The sequence below is a fragment of the Trifolium pratense genome, linkage group LG1 (genome assembly GCF_020283565.1).
Source record: "Trifolium pratense cultivar HEN17-A07 linkage group LG1, ARS_RC_1.1, whole genome shotgun sequence".
Lineage (NCBI taxonomy): Eukaryota > Viridiplantae > Streptophyta > Magnoliopsida > Fabales > Fabaceae > Trifolium > Trifolium pratense.
This window is the reverse complement of record NC_060059.1, coordinates 20,361,279-20,380,487: the sequence shown is the minus strand read 5'-3', so window position 1 is coordinate 20,380,487 and position 19,209 is coordinate 20,361,279. Positions and strand designations below refer to the sequence as shown.

The following is a 19,209-nucleotide window of genomic DNA, read 5'->3' as shown; positions in this document are numbered from 1 at the left end:
GATAGATCCATATGTTTATTTTGTTCATATTTTTATGCATATATTTTAATAGAGTAAAATTACAATAAAGGATATAAAATTTGAAATATTATTAAAACTAATAAGAACAAATTAATAAATTTAGTAGTAATAAATTTGGGTAGAAATCAATTTTATTATATTAATAATTAATTAAGTAGATAAGTAGATTTGATTAAGTGTCTTCCGTAGTTTTGAAAGTGTAGTAACCAATACGGATGTAGACTACCTACGGTGAAGTATCAACACAGTTTCACACAATTTCCAATTTGAACCGTTGATATCAGATCGAACGGATAAAATTAAACGTTGTGTTTTTTGTCCTAAAATAAATTCAGTAGTTGATTTTAGATCGGACAGCTGAGATTGATAACAGCGTTCTCCTGTTTGGAAGAGATCTTTGATGAATACCGCAAGAGTGGCTATCGTTGCAACTTGCAAGAGACGATCTTTAGCGGAACACAACATATAAGTACAAGAAGGCGAAGCACAAGGTATTTTAATCCCATATTGCAATTTGCTCATAATTTGGGTCTCTCGCGGGTTTATTTTGAAACACAATCATCATAGATCAATGTGCCTCGTGGACATAGCGAAACATGAGAATGGCTCTATGTACTTTTATTTTGTTTTTATAGGTATAACTAGTAATAGACCCGTGCTATCACACGGGTCGTAACGTTACGCGTATATTTTTTTAAGTTACACTTTGCTAAGTCAACATTCAAAAAGTAATCAGTATATATTCATTAATAAATGAAGTAATATGATTAATTTAGTATATATGGTTATTTGTCTCATGTATGATTTATTTAGTATATATGATTATTTATTTGAGATTGTTATGAGTTCCATGAATCAGTAGCATAATTTGTCTCATGTATGATTTATTTAGTATATATGATTATTATTTTGAGATTATTATGAGTTCCATGAATCAGTAGTATAATTTGTTCCGTGTATGATTTATTTAGTATATATGATTATTATTTTGAGATTGTCATGAGTTCCATGAATCAGTAGCATAATTTGTCTCATGTATGATTTATTTAGTATATATGATAGTTATTTTGAGATTCTTATGAGTTATATGAATTAGTAGCATAATTTGTCACATGTATGATTTATTTAGTATATATGATTATTATTTTGAAATTGTTATGCGTTTCATGAATTAGTAACATAATTTGTCTCATGTGTGATTTATTTAGTATATACGATTATTATTTTGAGATTGTCATGAGTTCTAATTTGTCTCATGTATGATTTATTTAGTATATATATGTTTGTTATTTTGAGATTGTCATGAGTTCTATGAATCAGTAGCATAATTTGTCTCATGTATGATTGTTATTTTGAGATTGTTATGATTTCCATGAATTAGTAGCATAATTTGTCCCATGTGTGATTTATTTAGTATATATGATTATTATTTTGAGATTGTTATGAGTTTCATGAATCAGTAGCATAATTTGTCTCATGTATGATTTGTTTAGTATATATGATTATTATTTTGAGATTGTTATGTGTTCCTTGAATGAGTAGCATAATTTGTCTCATGTATGATTTATTTAGTGTATATGATAGTTATTTTGAGATTGTTATGAGTTCCATGAATTAGTCACATAATTTGTCCCATGTATGATTTATTTAGTATATATGATTATTATCTTGAAATTGTTATGTGTTCCATGAATTAGTAACATAATTTGTCTCATGTATGATTTATTTAGTATATATGATTATTATTTTTAAATTGTTATGCGTTCCATGAATTAGTCACATAATTTGTCCCATGTATGATTTATTTAGTATATATGATTATTATTTTGAAATTGTTATACGTTCCATGAATCAGTAGCATAATTTGTCTCATGTATGATTTATTTAGTATATATGATTATTATTTTGAGATTTTTATGAGTTCCATGAATCAGTAGCATATGTTGTCTCATGTATTCTTTATTTAGTATATATGATATTTATTTTGAGATTGTTATGAGTTTCATGAATTAGTAGAATAATTTGTCTCATGTATAATTTGTTTAGTATATATGATTATTATTTTGAGATTGTTATGATTTCCATGAATTAGTAGCATAATTTGTCTCATGTATGATTTATTTAGTATATATGATTATTATCTTGAAATTGTTATGCGTTCCATGAATTAGTAACATAATTTGTCGCATGTATGATTTATTTAGTATATACGATTATTATTTTGAAATTTTCATGAGTTCTATGAATCAGTAGCATAATTTGTCCCATGTATGATTTATTTAGTATATATATGATTGTTATTTTGAGATTGTTATATGAGTTCTATGAATCAGTATCTTAATTTGTCTCATGTATGATTTATTTAGTATAAATGATAGTTATTTAAAATTGTACGTTATGAGTTATATTTAGTATATACAATTATTATTTTGAGATTTTCATGAGTTCTATGAATCAGTAGCATAATTTGTCTCATGCATGATTTATTTAGTATATATATGATTGTTATTTTGAGATTGTTGTGAGTTCTATGAATCAGTATCATAATTTGTCTCATGTATGATTTATTTAGTATATATGATAGTTATTCAAAATTGTACATTATGAGTTATATGAATCATTTTTTTTATGAACAACGACATTTCCCCCGAATCTTTTAAAATTTTCATGAGCAATAATTTGTTCTCCGTATATAATAGTTAATTAAAAAAAATCATCAACAATAACTTGTTCCTTGTATATAATAGTTAATACTTTTTTCATCACTAACAATATGTTCCCCATATAAATTAGTGTAATATACTTTATAGAAAGACCTCATATATATAATAGTCACACGTGGCCTCATGTATAATTTATTTACTATATATAATAGTTATTTTAAAATTGTAATGAGTTATATGAATCAGTAACCTAACAATCTTTGAAGTTACACTTTGTTGATTAAAATTGAAAAAAATTAATCTTTGACGAAGATCTATTTATAAGTACATTATAGTTAAATGTTTCCCGTATATAAATCAGTAGCACTATTTTGTCCCTTATTTAATTATTTTATAGTATATTTAGTCTATGATTTATTTTCTTAAAAATAGTAAAATAATTTTTTTACCTATTTTTACCTATTAAGTATTAATTAACAAAATTGATTTTGTAAAAAATAATTAATGTGAAGTCTATTTTTTTCTTGATCATAATTAATATGAAATCTCATTATTTGATTAGAAGAGACCATTATTACATGCCAAAGCCCAAAACTCATTATCCAACTCAAACCTTTTAGTAAAAAAAAAAAAACTCAAACTTTTATTATTATTATTATTATTATTATTATTATTATTATTATTATTATTATTATTCCAAACCCTAACTCTTTTTGTTTGTGACTTTTTATTTTATTTTTAGTATATATATATATATATATATATATATATATATATATATATATATATATATATATATATATATATATATATATATATATATATATGTTCTTTTGAAGAGAGTATATATTTTTTTTATATATTGTTTGTTTGTAACTTTTCAGGGACTAAAGGGGTCAATTTTTTTACTTTAAGCCCCCTCACAAATCACTTACTACTATTTTCTTTCTCTCTCTTCATTGTCAATTTTTTGGAGAACTCTCTCCCCGTGAAAAACCTAGCCGCCACACACCACCTATCACCACCTTACCTTGTTCAATCTATATTTTTCCATCTCTTTTGGTTGTTCCACCATCATCTTCATCCTCTCCTCTAGCTTTCTGTCTAATTTATTTTTAGATCGAAGAGTATTTTGGATGTCTCAACGCCACTTTCCCCATTAGATCTTCACCACCATAGACCAGATTTTGAAAAATTATCACCATATATAGGCTCTCCTCCACCTCCTCTACATAACCACAAAAAAAATCAATATCAGAAAACTTTTAATCCCTTGACCTCTGTGCCGGAAAATAATGTCACTGTGCCGGAAAGCGAATTTAGTCTGTTTGTTGTGATCTTCTTCTCCAATTTTGGTTCATGCAACAACAACAACAACAAATCAGTGTTTGAAGTTTAGATCTCAACTTTTTTTTTTTATTTTACTCATGGTATATTTATGATATGTTTGTATTTCTTTTTTTTAAAAAAATTGATGAATAAATTTTTTTTAATTTTTTTTCATCTGTTTCTCTATATATTTTTTTTTGCTAAGTTTGATTATTTCACATGTGTTTTGCTATATTTTGTTTGTTCACAAAAGACTTTTATTTTATGAGTTTTATTGTGTAGATTTATTGTTATGAATTTTTGTTTGATTATATTTCACATGCTCCGGCTCTATTTTGTTTTTTTACGCAAGTTGTTTTTTATAAGGAAGTTGTTCGTTGTTTTTATTTTGTAATTCATCCATTTTTCTTCAAACTGTTCCTTGTTTCATAATAAAGTATTTTTTTTGTATTCGAAGTAAGGATATTTTTATGAGTTGAGAGAAAATAGAATAAATATTAACATAGAAAACAAAAATGAACAAATATTGACAGTGTTTCATTGTTTGTTTCTATGTATGCTTTCTTCTTTTTTGTATAAAGTTGTGTAAGTAAAGAAAATGATGGAAAAAAAATCTTGTCTTTTATGGTCAAAAGTAAGAAATTATGTAACTTTGATCTTTAAAATTAAACTGTTCTTTGTTTTATTTTATTTTGTAAAACATCATTTTTTTCCTTAAAAAAAAATCATATTTTTTATTTCATATTGCTGCAAACTGATCTTTGTTTCATAATAAAGTATTTTTTGGAGTCAAAGTAGAAAATATTTGTATGAATTGAGAGGAAATAGAACAATGATTAACATAGAAGAAAAAAATGGATGAAGAAAGAATAGAAAATAGGATACATGTGTATTTGTGTTGTTGTCTTCTTCATTTTTTTTAGATCTGATAGATGAAAAGAAATAAAAAACAGAATAAGAAACAGCAAGATATTCAACACAATGTGTTTATGATCTTAAGATAAGAATACTATATATCAAAAATATATTGCAAAAATGAGTATGATCTTCATACCTGAGTTTGATCTTCTTTTACTTAGTTGCCTGTGATAAGTTCAAGAAAAAAAATCATTTAGTAAACATGGTATGAAAGAAAAAAAGAATGAAGAAAAATGAGTATAGAAAAAAGAGTTTGATCTTTATATTTGCCTTCTTCTTGTTGTTAGATAGAGATGAATATCTCATACTTTTCTGCAAAACACAAAAAAAAAAAAAAATTAGAGAATTGTAGTTAAAGATGAGGAGAGAAAGAAGAGAGAAGTAAGAAGTGAGAAGTGAGAAGTGAGAAGTTTCAAATAATGAGCATGAGTATATTAATGAAATGTAAATTATAAAGTGTGGGAAAATTTGTGAATTTGAATTTGAATGAAAAGTGGAAAATGTGTTGTGTCATTATACTATGCAGGAAAAAAGACAATAATTGAGGTTGATTTTGATTTTTCTGAAAAAGTATTTGTTGACTTTAGCTAAACTTTGTTCTTCAAAAGTAACTAAAATAGTTTGTTTTAAGGAAAATTCTAGGAAGAAGTCAAAAAACTCACTTCTTGAAAGAAGTTGCCACTGTGGCCAATTAATCAAACAGTTGAATTGGTCAACTGCCACATAGGATTATATGGTATAGAAGGCTTACCATACATCTCCTTACAATTAAGTCCCTAACAAATTAAAACTTACAAAATTATCCCAAACTTATATTGTCTTTTAACTTATAATTTTATAGTTATAATTGTTATAATAAACAAAGAAACAAATTTCTTCTTCTTTCATTCCTATTAAAAAAAATAACATCTCTTCTTCTTCCATTATAATCCAGCGAATCTGGGTTTACAAATAAAAGTAAAAATAAAACATTTCTTCATCCTCCTCTTTATCTTCAACATCATCAACAACAAAACAAATTATGGATTTACCAAAAACAAAAAAAAAAGAACATAATTTTTTTTTACAAAAATAATAGATCTGAGTTCATCATCACAAAAGGATGAAACTTTAAATGGGTAATTAATTGTCCGATAATAGATCCGTGATGTTTTGGTATGAAATCATTTAAATGGTAATAGATCTGTGATTTTCGATAATATATTTTCGTATGAAATCATTTAAATAATATGAAAAATAATAGATTTTGGTATGAAATCATCGTCTGATAATAGATCTGTGATGTTTCTGATAATTAATTGTTATTTTATAAATATCAAGTAATGCAGGAACCAACATGACTTGTTTGTGTGCCACAATGGTTCTTGTTTGTGGGATCGATTCCCATTACACACGTTTTGTGAATTAATTTTTTTAAAAACAGCCACATATGAAAATTAAAACAAAAACTCAGGATTTTGGCATATACAAGATTCGAACACACAACATGCAGAAATTAGGATAATGAGTTAACCACTTGGCTATGAGTAGTATTTGATAAGCACATCCACTCTGTGTATATATATATATATATATATATATATATATTTATATTTCTATTTCTATGTGCAGTTAGAATTAATATATAATATTTTTCAATTTTAATCATGTAATGTATGCATTAAAATTAATTGCTTATTGTTTATGCAATTTAATTATTCTGAATTAAATGTCAATATTATTTATATAGGGATTTGCTATAACACACCCACTCATTTTTATGAAGGTGTACATTAGCAACGTACACCTTAGGGTGTATTTAATCACTTTTTAGTTATTACTTGCTAAAACACACCTTCTAACTGGAACTTAGTGGGTGTATTCTAGCAAATGCTTATAGGAGTTGCTAACGTACACCCACTTATTTTTTAGAAGGAGTGTTTTAGCAACATGCACCTCAAGGTGTACGTTACCACTTTTAGTTATGACTTGCTAATACACACCTTCTAAAAAACAAGTGGGTGTACGTTAGCAAAACCCATTTATATAAATTTAATTAATTAGAAAGTCATCGAAAACCTATTTTCTATGAAAAGACCGTGAAGTTTGAATAAAATCTACTGACATATACTGCAAATTTTGAATTTTATCAATCCGACCGTTTAATGTTACCTAATTAGACTGACAAATTATTTTATCAATCTGAATGCATAAATAGATTGTAATAAGAGTGTCGACAGAAACCTAGTTTCAATGAAAGGACCGTGAAGTTTGACCAAAACTATCGACATTAACAGCGCATTTCAAATTTTATCAATCCGACCGTTCAATATCACATAATTGTATTGACTAATTATTGAGATTCGGAATTTTTACGATCGGACTCCCAATGCATAGACAGATTGTAATACGAGTGTCAACAGAAACCTAGTTTCTATGAAAGAGTCGTCAAGTTTGACTAAAACTACCCAAATTTACTGCATATTTTGAATTTTATCAATCTGACCGTTCAAAATCACCTAATTGGACTGACAAACTATTGAGAAATGAAATTTTTACGATCGGACTCCGAATGCATAGACATATTGTAATAAGATTTTCGATAGAAATTTAGTTTATGTGAAAGGACCGTGAATTTGACTAAAACTACCGATATTAACTGCGAATTTCAAATTTTATCAATTTGATCGTTCAATATCACATAATTGGACTGAAAAACGATTGAGAATTGGAATTTTTACGACCGGACTCCGAATGCATAGATAGATTGTAATATGAGTGTCGACGGAAACCTAGTTTCTATGCAAGAGCCGTGAAGTTTGACTAAAACTATCGAGATTGATTGCAGATTTCAAATTTTATCAATCCGATCGTTCAATATCACCTAATTGTACTGACAAATGATTGAGAATCAGAATTTTACGATCGGACTCTTAATGCATAGACAAATTGTAATACGAGTGTCAACGGAAACCTAGTTTCTATGAAAGGGTCGTGAAGTTTGACTAAAACTACCGATATTTACAACAGATTTTGAATTTTATCAATCTAACTGTTCAAAATCACCCAATTTGAATTAATCACCCAATTTGAATTTTAAGTAAAAAATCACTTTTTAAATTCATTCAGAAAGTAATGTATCTAGTCAATAATATAGATCAGATACATTACTTTATCAATGAAATAAAAAGTGGTTTTTATTTATAATAATGACCGGATGAAGTATATATTAAGACAAGGCTTTGTCTAACATTAACAAGTCCATCAAGTTGTGCATGGTGTACAAGTAGCTATTTATATTATAACGAATACGAATTTTACAAAATCTATCGTTGGATTGAAAGTTTATATCATATAAATCATCTATAAAAATTTTGTATTTTTTTAAAAATCATTTGATATATTATTGAGACCCATCAAAATTAACGGTTTATGGTTTTTTATTGAATACCGTTAATTTTGATGAGTGTCAATAATATAGCAAATGATTTTCAAAAAAATTCAAAATTTTTTTAGATGATCTATATGATATAAACTTTAAATCAAACGATAAATTTTGTAAAATTCGTACCGATTATAATATAAATCGCTACTTGTACACGATGGACAACTTAAAACAAAATATAATCCTTCCAACTACACACATCCAACACATCTAAATGGCAAAATTTGACAAGTGTCAAGCTCACAAGCAACCTTGGAAAAATCCTAGCTGGCATAAATGACAAATTTTTTACTTCTTTGGGTATGAATTTGAATTTTGTTTCCCTCCTTCAATTGTCTCAGCAAACGGGCCACAAAACATTGGATCCATTGCAATAGGCCCAACATAGTCCGGCCCAACTGAAACATTTCCTTTAGGGCGAAAAAAAAATTGAAGGAGGAACGGAGGGATCAGAGGCGTGTAGCAGCCGTCCCTTTCATTCTGTCCGATGCATCAGTCTTTGACTACCATTTTTGGCTAACCTAATGCTGTTCAATTTTCTTCAAATTTATAAACAAATAACCCAATTACTGATTCATGAAACTTCATCTTCATCATTGTTTGGTACCAAGAAGCCCAAGCAGAAGAAAAAACAAAATTGCTGGCAGAAGAACAGTGTAACGTCACTTTCATCACCAACAAAAAATCTGATTGTTATCGTTTTAGGTACCAGCCTAGAGAAAAAGCAGTCAAAGCTCTACCACTTTCAAATTCAAATTTCAAACTCTCTTCCTCCTCTATCTCTCTCTCTAAACCCCAAAGCTTTTGAGACTCTGATCGGAGATCGAACACGATGGATGAAGAGTATGATGTCATCGTTTTAGGTACTGGTCTTAAGGAATGCATTCTCAGTGGTCTTCTCTCCGTCGATGGCCTCAAAGTAAGTTGTCTTCCATTTTTCGATTATCATTCTGTTATTACTGTTATCGATCGTGTTTGATTCGTTTTTGCTGCTTAGGTTCTTCACATGGATATTGAAAACTGAGCTCCTCCCTCCCTCAAGGTATGTTCATTTATTTCAGCGTTTTTGAAATCCCTAATTTTCTTATATCTAATTTATAATCCCTACTTTTCTAATCCCTCTTTTTATTTTGTTTCTCTCATTCTTTTATCAGGAGGTAAACTTTTCATTCCTGAAACCTGAATCATGTTCTCCCATAAGTGTAGGTATCATTTTTTATTTTCTGGATCTATTTTCTTTGTTTTCTGTTTGTATTTAAACGATTCATGAACTTTAATTGATTGTATTTGAGTAGTATTCAGTTGATGTTTGGGATTTGAGTAGTTATGTATTTTCGTTTCAGAATTCAATTTTTTAAATTAGGGTTTGTTTTGATTATCAGAAAATGGACTAAAGTGTTTCAGAATTCAATTATCAGAATTTGAGGAAAAAGGTATGTCTTTCTTCTTTGAAATCCCTAATTCTTCAATAGTGTTGATTATATCTGATTTTATAATCCTCTTCCTTTTTTTTTTTTTCTTTTTTTTTTTCTTTTTTTGAAAATATTGTTGCTCAGTTGTCATATTTATTAGGATTTGTTTCTATCTTTTAGTTAATAATCCCTACTTTTTAGTAATTGTTAGTGGGATTTAGATGGTGAAATATAAGGGACTACATGAATGTCACAACACTGCTTAGTTATCACTTCAATATGATTGATTTGTTTTTGTTAAATTTTAGATTTTTTTTTTAAGATTTGTATCAATTTTAATTTGTTTTATTTGTTCAGGCTCACAAACCCAACGACAACAAAGATCGATGAAGCAGAGCACACGGCCCAGCGACAACAAATGTTATTGTCTGATTTTGGGTATATTCTTTCTTTTTCAAAATAACTAATGTTTAATAAGCATCTATTTTGTTTCATTTGTATTTCTAACCCCTAATTTTGTATTTCTTTGTTTTCATTTTGTTTTAGAATTAGAGTTTGATAACTACTATATGTTTTTCTTATTTTGTTTTGTTATTTACATGAAGCTTATTTTAGAGGTGGTCTGCTGGGTTCTTATATTGGTGTGTTTCATTCTTACTGGTCCTAAATTTGTTAGTTGAATTCTTTTCTCAGGAACCTTGGCAGCTACATTGGTGGAAATTTGCTCGAGATCCTAATTTTGAGGGATTGCATGCATCTCAAAGAAGTAAGGTTATAGACTAAGGCTTATAATACATTTCTGGTTCCTTATTTATTTTGAAACTTCTGCCTCTGAAATGCTTCTAATTCATGTGCAGATGGAAGTTTCTAATGCTTTCACTTTGTTCATTATTTTAATACATAAGCTTAATAAATAGATGTGAGGGGCGTGTGTACTCTCCACTAACCTGTTTAAGGTATAGTTGCTAATCAAGGTAATTACCTACTTAAAATATACATTTAATTTATATGACCACATTGAAAGAAACAAGTTGAATCCAACTCCCGTTAGTTTCTTACTATACATCAATTATATAGATATTTCATTCATATGAATTTAACTAGGTAACTATAAATCAAACTGTTTCATGATGCTACAATAAATATTTTGGAAACATATATTTTGAAAAGATTATTCAAATTAGTAACTGTTTTGTCTATTTTTTCTTTGAAATAAAAAATTATATACTCTCTTGTGCCAAATGTATTTACTATTAATAGTTTATTATTTAGAACTTTGGAATAGGGAGTATTTCTTCCAATTTTGAAACTAGAGGAAAATTCACTATATCATGAATTAAAATAGGACATTTAAGTATATTAAAAAAAAGTTTTTGTAAGTATATAACATATTCAAAGCCTCTTAAAGCTAATGGTTTCTTAAAGCTATTTAATTAGTGAATCAATGAGACTTGCATCCGTGAAACGATTCTAACTGTTTTTTATAGCTACTTTCTGTAGACTTTTTGTTTGTCAATCTCATATGAAAATTATAGCTACTTTCTATTTGTCAATCAGACTTGGTTGTGTTCAGATGATATTTGGGTTAGTGTTGGAATATGTGATGTGTGTTCAATCAGGCATGGTAAACAATTGTAGGAAGAAAACTACCAAATTACGTAATATTGGACTTTTTGTTCAATTGCTCTATTAATCTTATGTCACAAATAATGTTCTTACTTTTCATTTTATTTCCCACTTTAAGCCATTAATATCTTTTGGATAGATGATAGTTTTTGTGATTGTGAATATTTTGTTCATATTTGTAAATGGTTTCATGGTTCATACCGACAAACTACTCATGATTTCATGGTAGAAGGTACAGCAGAGCCAGACTTAGCACACACATGTGCATTTATATATCTATTTTTTCTTGAATTTGTAAGTTTTAGATGAGTTTATGAGATTACCAAACCTGGAATTAATTTCGTCAAATATTTGATATGCGAAAATTTTGAGACATGATGTTTTTTCCCGTCTTTTTGCCTTTTCTTTATCAGTCATTTTTTTGTTTTGAATTTGGGATGCTATTAGCTTAGGAAACATTTTATTAGGATAATAATTGTTGCTCTGTCATTGTGTGTGATATGACAGACCAAAAAATTGTTTGAAATCTTTCCTTTCTTTCTCAGTTTTCACTCTCTTCCTTACTCGTCTTCACAAAAAGACTCATTTTAGTGAACATGTCTACTCTGCCAAATTGCAGGCATGAACAAATTCAAATTTCTAAATTCCTCCAAAAATTTCAAAAACAATAGTAGCAATAGCAGCTCTAAAGTACAAAGATTCTCTCACACCTCTCTCTCCTCTTCCCCATATACTCATTCCTTTCAATTAATATCCAAGATTCACTAACACTTCTTTTTCACCGTATTGTTCAAATTTTCTTTGTATGGATTTGACATGTATAAGCATCAAGATACTTTTGATAGGGTAAATTAATGTGTGCATTTTTTTTTTTGAGTTTTCTAAAATTTCTCAAATATTAATTGAAAATTTGGTTTGGATTATGGTGTTGTTTGATTCTGGTGTTATGAAGCACACTACATTTAGTAGTTCTCTCCTTCTCCTACTCACCATTACATGTCTATGTGTATGATTTGACTTTGCACTTGGATAATTGAATTGAAAACTTTACCTGACTACTACTTCTTTATTCTTAGTTATATTTTGATTCAACAATATGATTAAGGTCATTTATATTTGTTTTCTAATCATGTGGTGTTGCTTTTGCTTATGAAAACAGGATGTTTATAAGAAGCCAAACTATGTCCAAATATTTGTAAAGTCACAATTATTGGAATGCGCATTTGCTTAAAGGAGAAAAGAGAACAAGTTTGTTTGAATGGTAAGAAACTTTTTTTTCCTTGCTCATGTATTTTCTGTGTGCATGTGCTTTCACGTTTTCTTTTTTACTTTATATGTCTTCAAGCTATTTCTCATTGTAATAGTTTCAAATATAACAAATCAAGTTGTTGATGTGTTGGACTTCTTTTTCTCTTATTCCAAATTTTAGAAATAGAATTTGATTTCGTTTGATTATGTGTTGTATTATACTTGTGGTTTGTTGAGGCAAAATGCAAAATCCCAATTTGATGTTTTAAAGATAACAAACATCTTAATTATATTTTAAATGTAATTCTGATCTCATTGTTATCTAACAAGTGCTCTTGAGTGTTTTAATTAGTCAGGAACAATTAAGCTTCTAATCTCAATGATATTCATTATGTTTTGGCAAAAAGAGAAGCTTCAGGATCAGTCTGAGAATGATCTCTGGTTTAAGTGCAACATTCTCCTCATGAACAAGAATAAATGCAAAAGCACTTATATCATTAAGTCAACCATATACAAGACAAATAAGCACTTTATCTTGGTTTTAACTCACAAGATCACAACTGTTCATGAACAATTAAGGCAAGGAATAAGTTGGAAAGAAAGTGACTTTCCTCTTTGGACAAAGTTAATGATCAAGCATGTGCAACATGATAATTTCTCAAGGCATCATCTAATCAGGTGTATCAAGAATATTTGGACAAGAATTACATAGACCAATAAGGATGAGACAACACACATTCAACTCATAGTTGTCATGTACCTTCAAAGTCATTATTTAATGAACATTCTCCAAGAGATTAATTTTTAATCAAAGAAAGGAAGTACATGGAAAGGACAAGTGAATAGTTATGCAAGGACATCACAGCTGCATTCCCTTCACACTACAGCTGGCCACAGGTCTGCATCATTCTCCATTTGAAGATCAAGTGCAAAATTCGCCCAGATTGGAGAACGATCTCAGAATGATGCTGAGAATGACTGTCCTTTGCTTCTTGAAGTTGCAAGCTCATCTACAGCTGGCCAAAACGTGCCTAATTAGTCTATAACGGATATACTTGGTGAGGAAGCAATGAACAACTATCTACAGCCCATTGCAAGCTGTCATTTTGGCCCTTTTAAGTGAAAATATGAAGAACAGCAGGGAGAACGTTCTGAGAAAGATCAGTTTGAACTTATCCACTTAACAATTCAGCATGAGCTGTCTATTTTGAATCAACTAGCCGTTGGAGAACTTCCTTTGGGACCAAGGAACTGAAGACTCAAGGTTCAACTATAAAAGGAAGGCTTTGGCAACATTGAAGAGCAAGAGTTTAAGCTACAACAATCAATCTACTTGTCTTTGTGATACAAGTTTTCAAGCTCTTCTTTGAAGATCTCTTTCACTCCATATATTGTAATATCATACTAGGATCAGTATCCATTTTGAGTGAACAAAGAGAGATTTTATTGTAACTAGCTTTTCAACTTAGTTTGAGTGAGAAAGCTTTAAGATCCAAACCATTATCAATATTGTAAAGATTGGCTCAAGTCAATACGTAACTATTGATTGAGTGACACCTCATAAAGTCTAGGAAAGACTTAGGTAGATCAAGCAAGTGAAGCTTGGAAGATTGTGATCTTGGATTAGATCAAAGAAGAAGTGTATCTTGAGATCGGTAGAATCTCTTAGTGGACAATCTCACAGGAGCGTGGGGACTGGAGTAGCCCATACTATTAAGGGGTGAACCAGGATAAAATTATTGTGTCTCTTCTCTCCCTTAAACTCATATTAATTTTGTGCAAACACTAACACACACAAATCACTTATTATTTTTGTTTGCAGCTCAGAGATCGTTCTAAGATCATTCTCCTAACTTATATTATTTATTCTGAGATCATTCTAACGTATGTTTTGATATCTAATTTTTAAAAGGACAATTTTTAAAGGTTCACAATTCAAACCCCCCTTTCTTGTGAAAAACTTTGCTACTTCAATTGGCATCAGAGCTCTGCCTCTAAGGTTGAGCATCTAACAAGTGCTAGAGGAAAAGATTCAGGAAGGAAGTAATGAATAAAAGCGCAAAGTTTATATCAGAAGGAGGATCTTCACATAGGCCACCACTATTTGAAGGAGATGACTACTACTATTGGAAAGACAAGATGGAACTATTTCTTAGATCACAAGATACGCACATGTGGACAGTGATTGAAGTTGGTGACTATACTCCATTAGTAAAAGACTCTACTACTCCAAAGACAAAAGATGAAATGACAACTCAAGAAGCAGATAGGGTACTTCTAAATACTAAAGCTCAATTATTTATTAAAAGTGCTTTGTGTAGGGAAGAATATGACAGGATCATGGAATGCAAAACGGCCAAAGAAATGTGGACAACACTCCAAACTCACCATGAAGGAACAAGTCGTGTCAAGGAAACAAGAATTGACATTGGTGTTAGAAAATTTGAGCTATTTGAAATGAAGGAAGATGAATCAATTGATCAGATGTATGGAAGATTCACAATTATCATAAATGAACTTAACTCATTAGGGAAGAAATTCTCTATACATGAAAGAGTAAGAAAAGTGCTTAGATGTTTACCAAAGAGTTGGAGACACATAGTAACAGCAATCACAGAGTCAAAAGATCTCACTGAGGTTAAATTAGAAGATCTCATTGGATCTTTAAAAGCTCATGAGTCCATTCTCCAGGAAGATAAACCTATGAAAAACAAGATGATTGCATTAGATTCACAGACTAAAGAACGTTCTAAGAACAAAGAAGCAGTGGAGGAAGACAACAAGTTTCTTCAAGAAGATGATGAAGAAGAGTTAGCATTTTTATCCAGAAGGATACAAAAGCTAATGATGAGAAGAAATCAGATTAAGAAGAACTTTCCACTAAGAAGAAATGGATCTAAACCAGAAGTAGATATCAGCAAAATACAATGCTATGGATGCAACCAATTTGGACACTACAAGAATGAATGTCCTAAACAAAAGAACTCTCCTTACAAATCCATGATGGCAACCTGGGATGAGTTAGATGAAGTACAAGAAGCAGAAGAAGAACAAGAAGCTAATGTATGTCTCATGACAAATGCAAACATTGAAGAGGTAACTCTAGATCCTTGTTCATCTTGTCAAAAAACTGAACATCTCTTTGATAATCTTTTATATGACTCTCAAATTCTAAATTCTAAAAATGGTCAACTTAGAGATGAAGTCACTAAGTTAACTAAAGAAAGAGATGAATATAAATCTGATAATGATATAATGAAACAGATAATCAAAAATATGCAACTTGCACATGATGGACTTTCTAAGCAAATTAAAGAACTTAGAGACAATAATAAAATGAAAGAATGTTCTATGATTCAAAAAGAGAATATCACTTTAAAACAAAAAGTGTCTAAACTTGAAAAAGATTTAACAAAGTTTGTCAGCACCACAGAAACTTTTGAAAATATATTGGGATCACAAGGAAATTCATATAATAGAACTGGATTGGGATACAAACCTTTTCAAAATAAGAAACTAATTGAAAATGTTTTTGTTCCTCATAAAGAAAAAAGATTTCAAAAATATAAATGCTCATTCTGTCACAAGGATGGACATCTTGAACCATTTTGTTTTAAAAAGAAATCTCTTTATAGATCAGAACATTCTCAGAACAATCTAAAAAGAAATTTTTATTCAAAACCTCCTTATAAGAGATCATCTTATCAATATAAGAAGATGCCTTATAAGAGTACTAACCTTCAAGGACCCAAAAAATTATGGGTACCTAAGAATTTATTAAATTCAAATACAGGAATGTCATCTAGCAATGAAGAAAAAGCCTTGGTACTTGGACAGTGGTTGCTCAAGACATATGACAGGAGATAGACAAAGCTTTCTTTCATTTGACAAGAAGGAAGGAGGAACAGTTACCTTTGGAAACAATGAAAAAGCAAGTATAAAAGGTAAAGGTACTATTGGTAAGAATAATTCTGCAAAAATTGAAAATGTTCACTATGTAGAAGGACTTAAACATAACTTAATTAGCATTAGTCAATTATGTGACAATGGTCTTGAAGTTATTTTTAGATCTCATACTTGTGAAATTAAACAATCTGACAAAACTCTTTTCTATGGATCAAGAATAAAGAATGTATATGTCACATACTTAGATGAACTGCCTACTGAATCCTGCTTTGTTTCTCTTGAAAAAGACAAATGGATTTGGCATAAAAGGGCTGGACATATAAGTATGAAGACTATGTCAAAACTCTCTAAACTTGATCTAGTTAGAGGCTTACCTGATATTAGTTTTGACCTAGATAAAGTGTGTGAATCTTGTGCAAAGGGTAAACAAGTTAAAAGTAGTTTTAAACCAAAAGATTTTGTTTCAACAAAAAGACCTCTTGAACTACTTCACATAGATTTATTTGGACCTGTCAAAACTACTAGTCTTGGTGGCAAAAATTATGGTTTTGTCATAGTTGATGATTTTTCAAGGTTCACTTGGGTGTTATTTTTAAAACATAAAGATGAATCTTTTGAAGCTTTTAAAACATTCTGTTTACAAGTTCAAAATGAGAAAGGTACCAATATTGTCTCTATAAGAAGTGATCATGGAGGAGAATTTGAAAACTCTCACTTTGAATCATTCCTAAACAATAATGGTATATCTCATAATTTTTCTTGTCCAAGAACTCCTCAACAAAATGGAGTTGTTGAAAGGAAAAATAGAACTTTACAAGAGATGGCAAGAACTATGATAAATGAATCAAATGTTGAAAAATATTTTTGGGCTGAAGCCATCAATACTTCTTGCTACATCTTGAACAGGGTTACCATAAGAAAAATTTTGAATAAGACACCCTATGAACTTTGGAAAGGAATTAAACCAAATATTTCCTACTTTCATATTTTTGGATGTTATTGTTACATTTTGAATATCAGAGACAACTTAGGTAAGTTTGATTCCAAATCAGATAAGGGAATATTCTTAGGTTACTCTCTAACCTCAAAAGCTTATAGAATATACAATTTGAAAACACAAGCTCTAGAAGAAAGCATGCATGTCAAGTTTGATGAATATGAAGATATATCATATACCAACACCTTTAATGATGAAGAAGAAGTAAGGAATGAACAAAGTAATGATGAGAATCAAGAACCTACAGCTCAAGGACCTCCAAAGACTTGGAGAACTGTTGGTTATCATCCACCAGAACAAATTATAGGGAATACTGAAGATGGTGTAAGAACTAGAAGGGCTTTACTGAACAAGGAGAATAATCTGGCAATGATCTCTCAGATAGAACCAAGATCAATAAATGAAGCTATCACTGATGAATCTTGGACTGAAGCCATGAAAGAAGAACTCCTGCAATTTGAAAAGAATGAGGTTTGGAATCTAGTACCACTTCCACAAAATCACTCAATCATTGGAACAAGGTGGGTCTTCAGAAACAAACTTGATGAAAATGGTAAGGTAATAAGAAATAAAGCAAGACTTGTAGCTCAAGGATATAATCAACAAGAAGGTATTGATTATGATGAGACTTTTGCTCCAGTGGCTAGATTAGAAGCCATTAGAATTTTACTTGCATATGCTTCACACAAATGTTTTAAACTTTTTCAAATGGATGTGAAAAGTGCTTTTCTAAATGGTTTTTTAAATGAAGAAGTTTATGTACATCAACCTCCTGGGTTTATTGATCAACAAAAACCTAATCATGTTTTTAAATTAACCAAAGCTCTTTATGGACTAAAACAAGCTCCAAGAGCTTGGTATGAAAGATTAAGCTCATTTTTACTTGAAAATGGTTTTTCTAGAGGAAAAATTGACACTACACTTTTTAGAAAAATTGATAAACATGATTTACTTATTGTACAAGTATATGTTGATGATATTATATTTGGTGCTACTAATGAAAAGTTATGTGAAGAATTTTCTGAACTTATGCAAAGTGAATTTGAAATGAGCATGATGGGAGAACTTAGTTTCTTTCTTGGCTTGCAAGTCAAGCAACATGAAAATGGAATTTTCATCAGTCAAGAAAAATATATAAAGGATCTTCTCAAGAAATACAAGATGAATGAGGCCAAGATAATGTCAACACCAATGCATCCATCAACAAGCTTGGACAAAGATGAAAAAGGAAAAGATGTATCTGAAAAGGAATATAGGGGAATGATTGGATCACTCCTATATTTAACTGCAAGTAGACCAGACATTGTCTTCTCAGTAGGTCTATGTGCTAGATTTCAAACATCACCAAAGGAATCTCACCTAACTGCAGTAAAAAGGATCTTCAGATATCTAGTTGGTACACCAGATGTTGGTCTTTGGTACCAAAATAAATCACATTTTGAGTTAAAAGCATTTTGTGATGCTGATTATGCTGGTGACAAAGTTGAGAGAAAAAGCACCAGTGGAGCATGTCAATTTCTTGGAGAAGCTCTTGTAAGTTGGTGTTGCAGAAAACAAAACACCATAGCACTTTCAACAACTGAAGCAGAGTATGTATCTGCAGCAACTTGTTGTTCTCAGGTAATATGGATCAAGAATCAACTTGAAGACTTCTCATTAAGGTAC

General features: G+C 29.8%; 1 long non-coding RNA gene across 1 annotated transcript; it reads left to right on the top strand.

Annotated features, from left to right (window-relative positions):
* The first annotated feature begins 8,799 nt into the window (after nt 1-8,799).
* LOC123902112 lies at nt 8,800-12,542 on the top strand. The gene is made up of 7 exons (XR_006807486.1): nt 8,800-9,274; nt 9,353-9,397; nt 9,510-9,557; nt 9,738-9,788; nt 10,125-10,205; nt 10,461-10,533; nt 10,625-12,542. It is a non-coding gene; the product is annotated as an uncharacterized LOC123902112 (long non-coding RNA).
* The last annotated feature ends 6,667 nt before the right edge of the window (nt 12,543-19,209 follow it).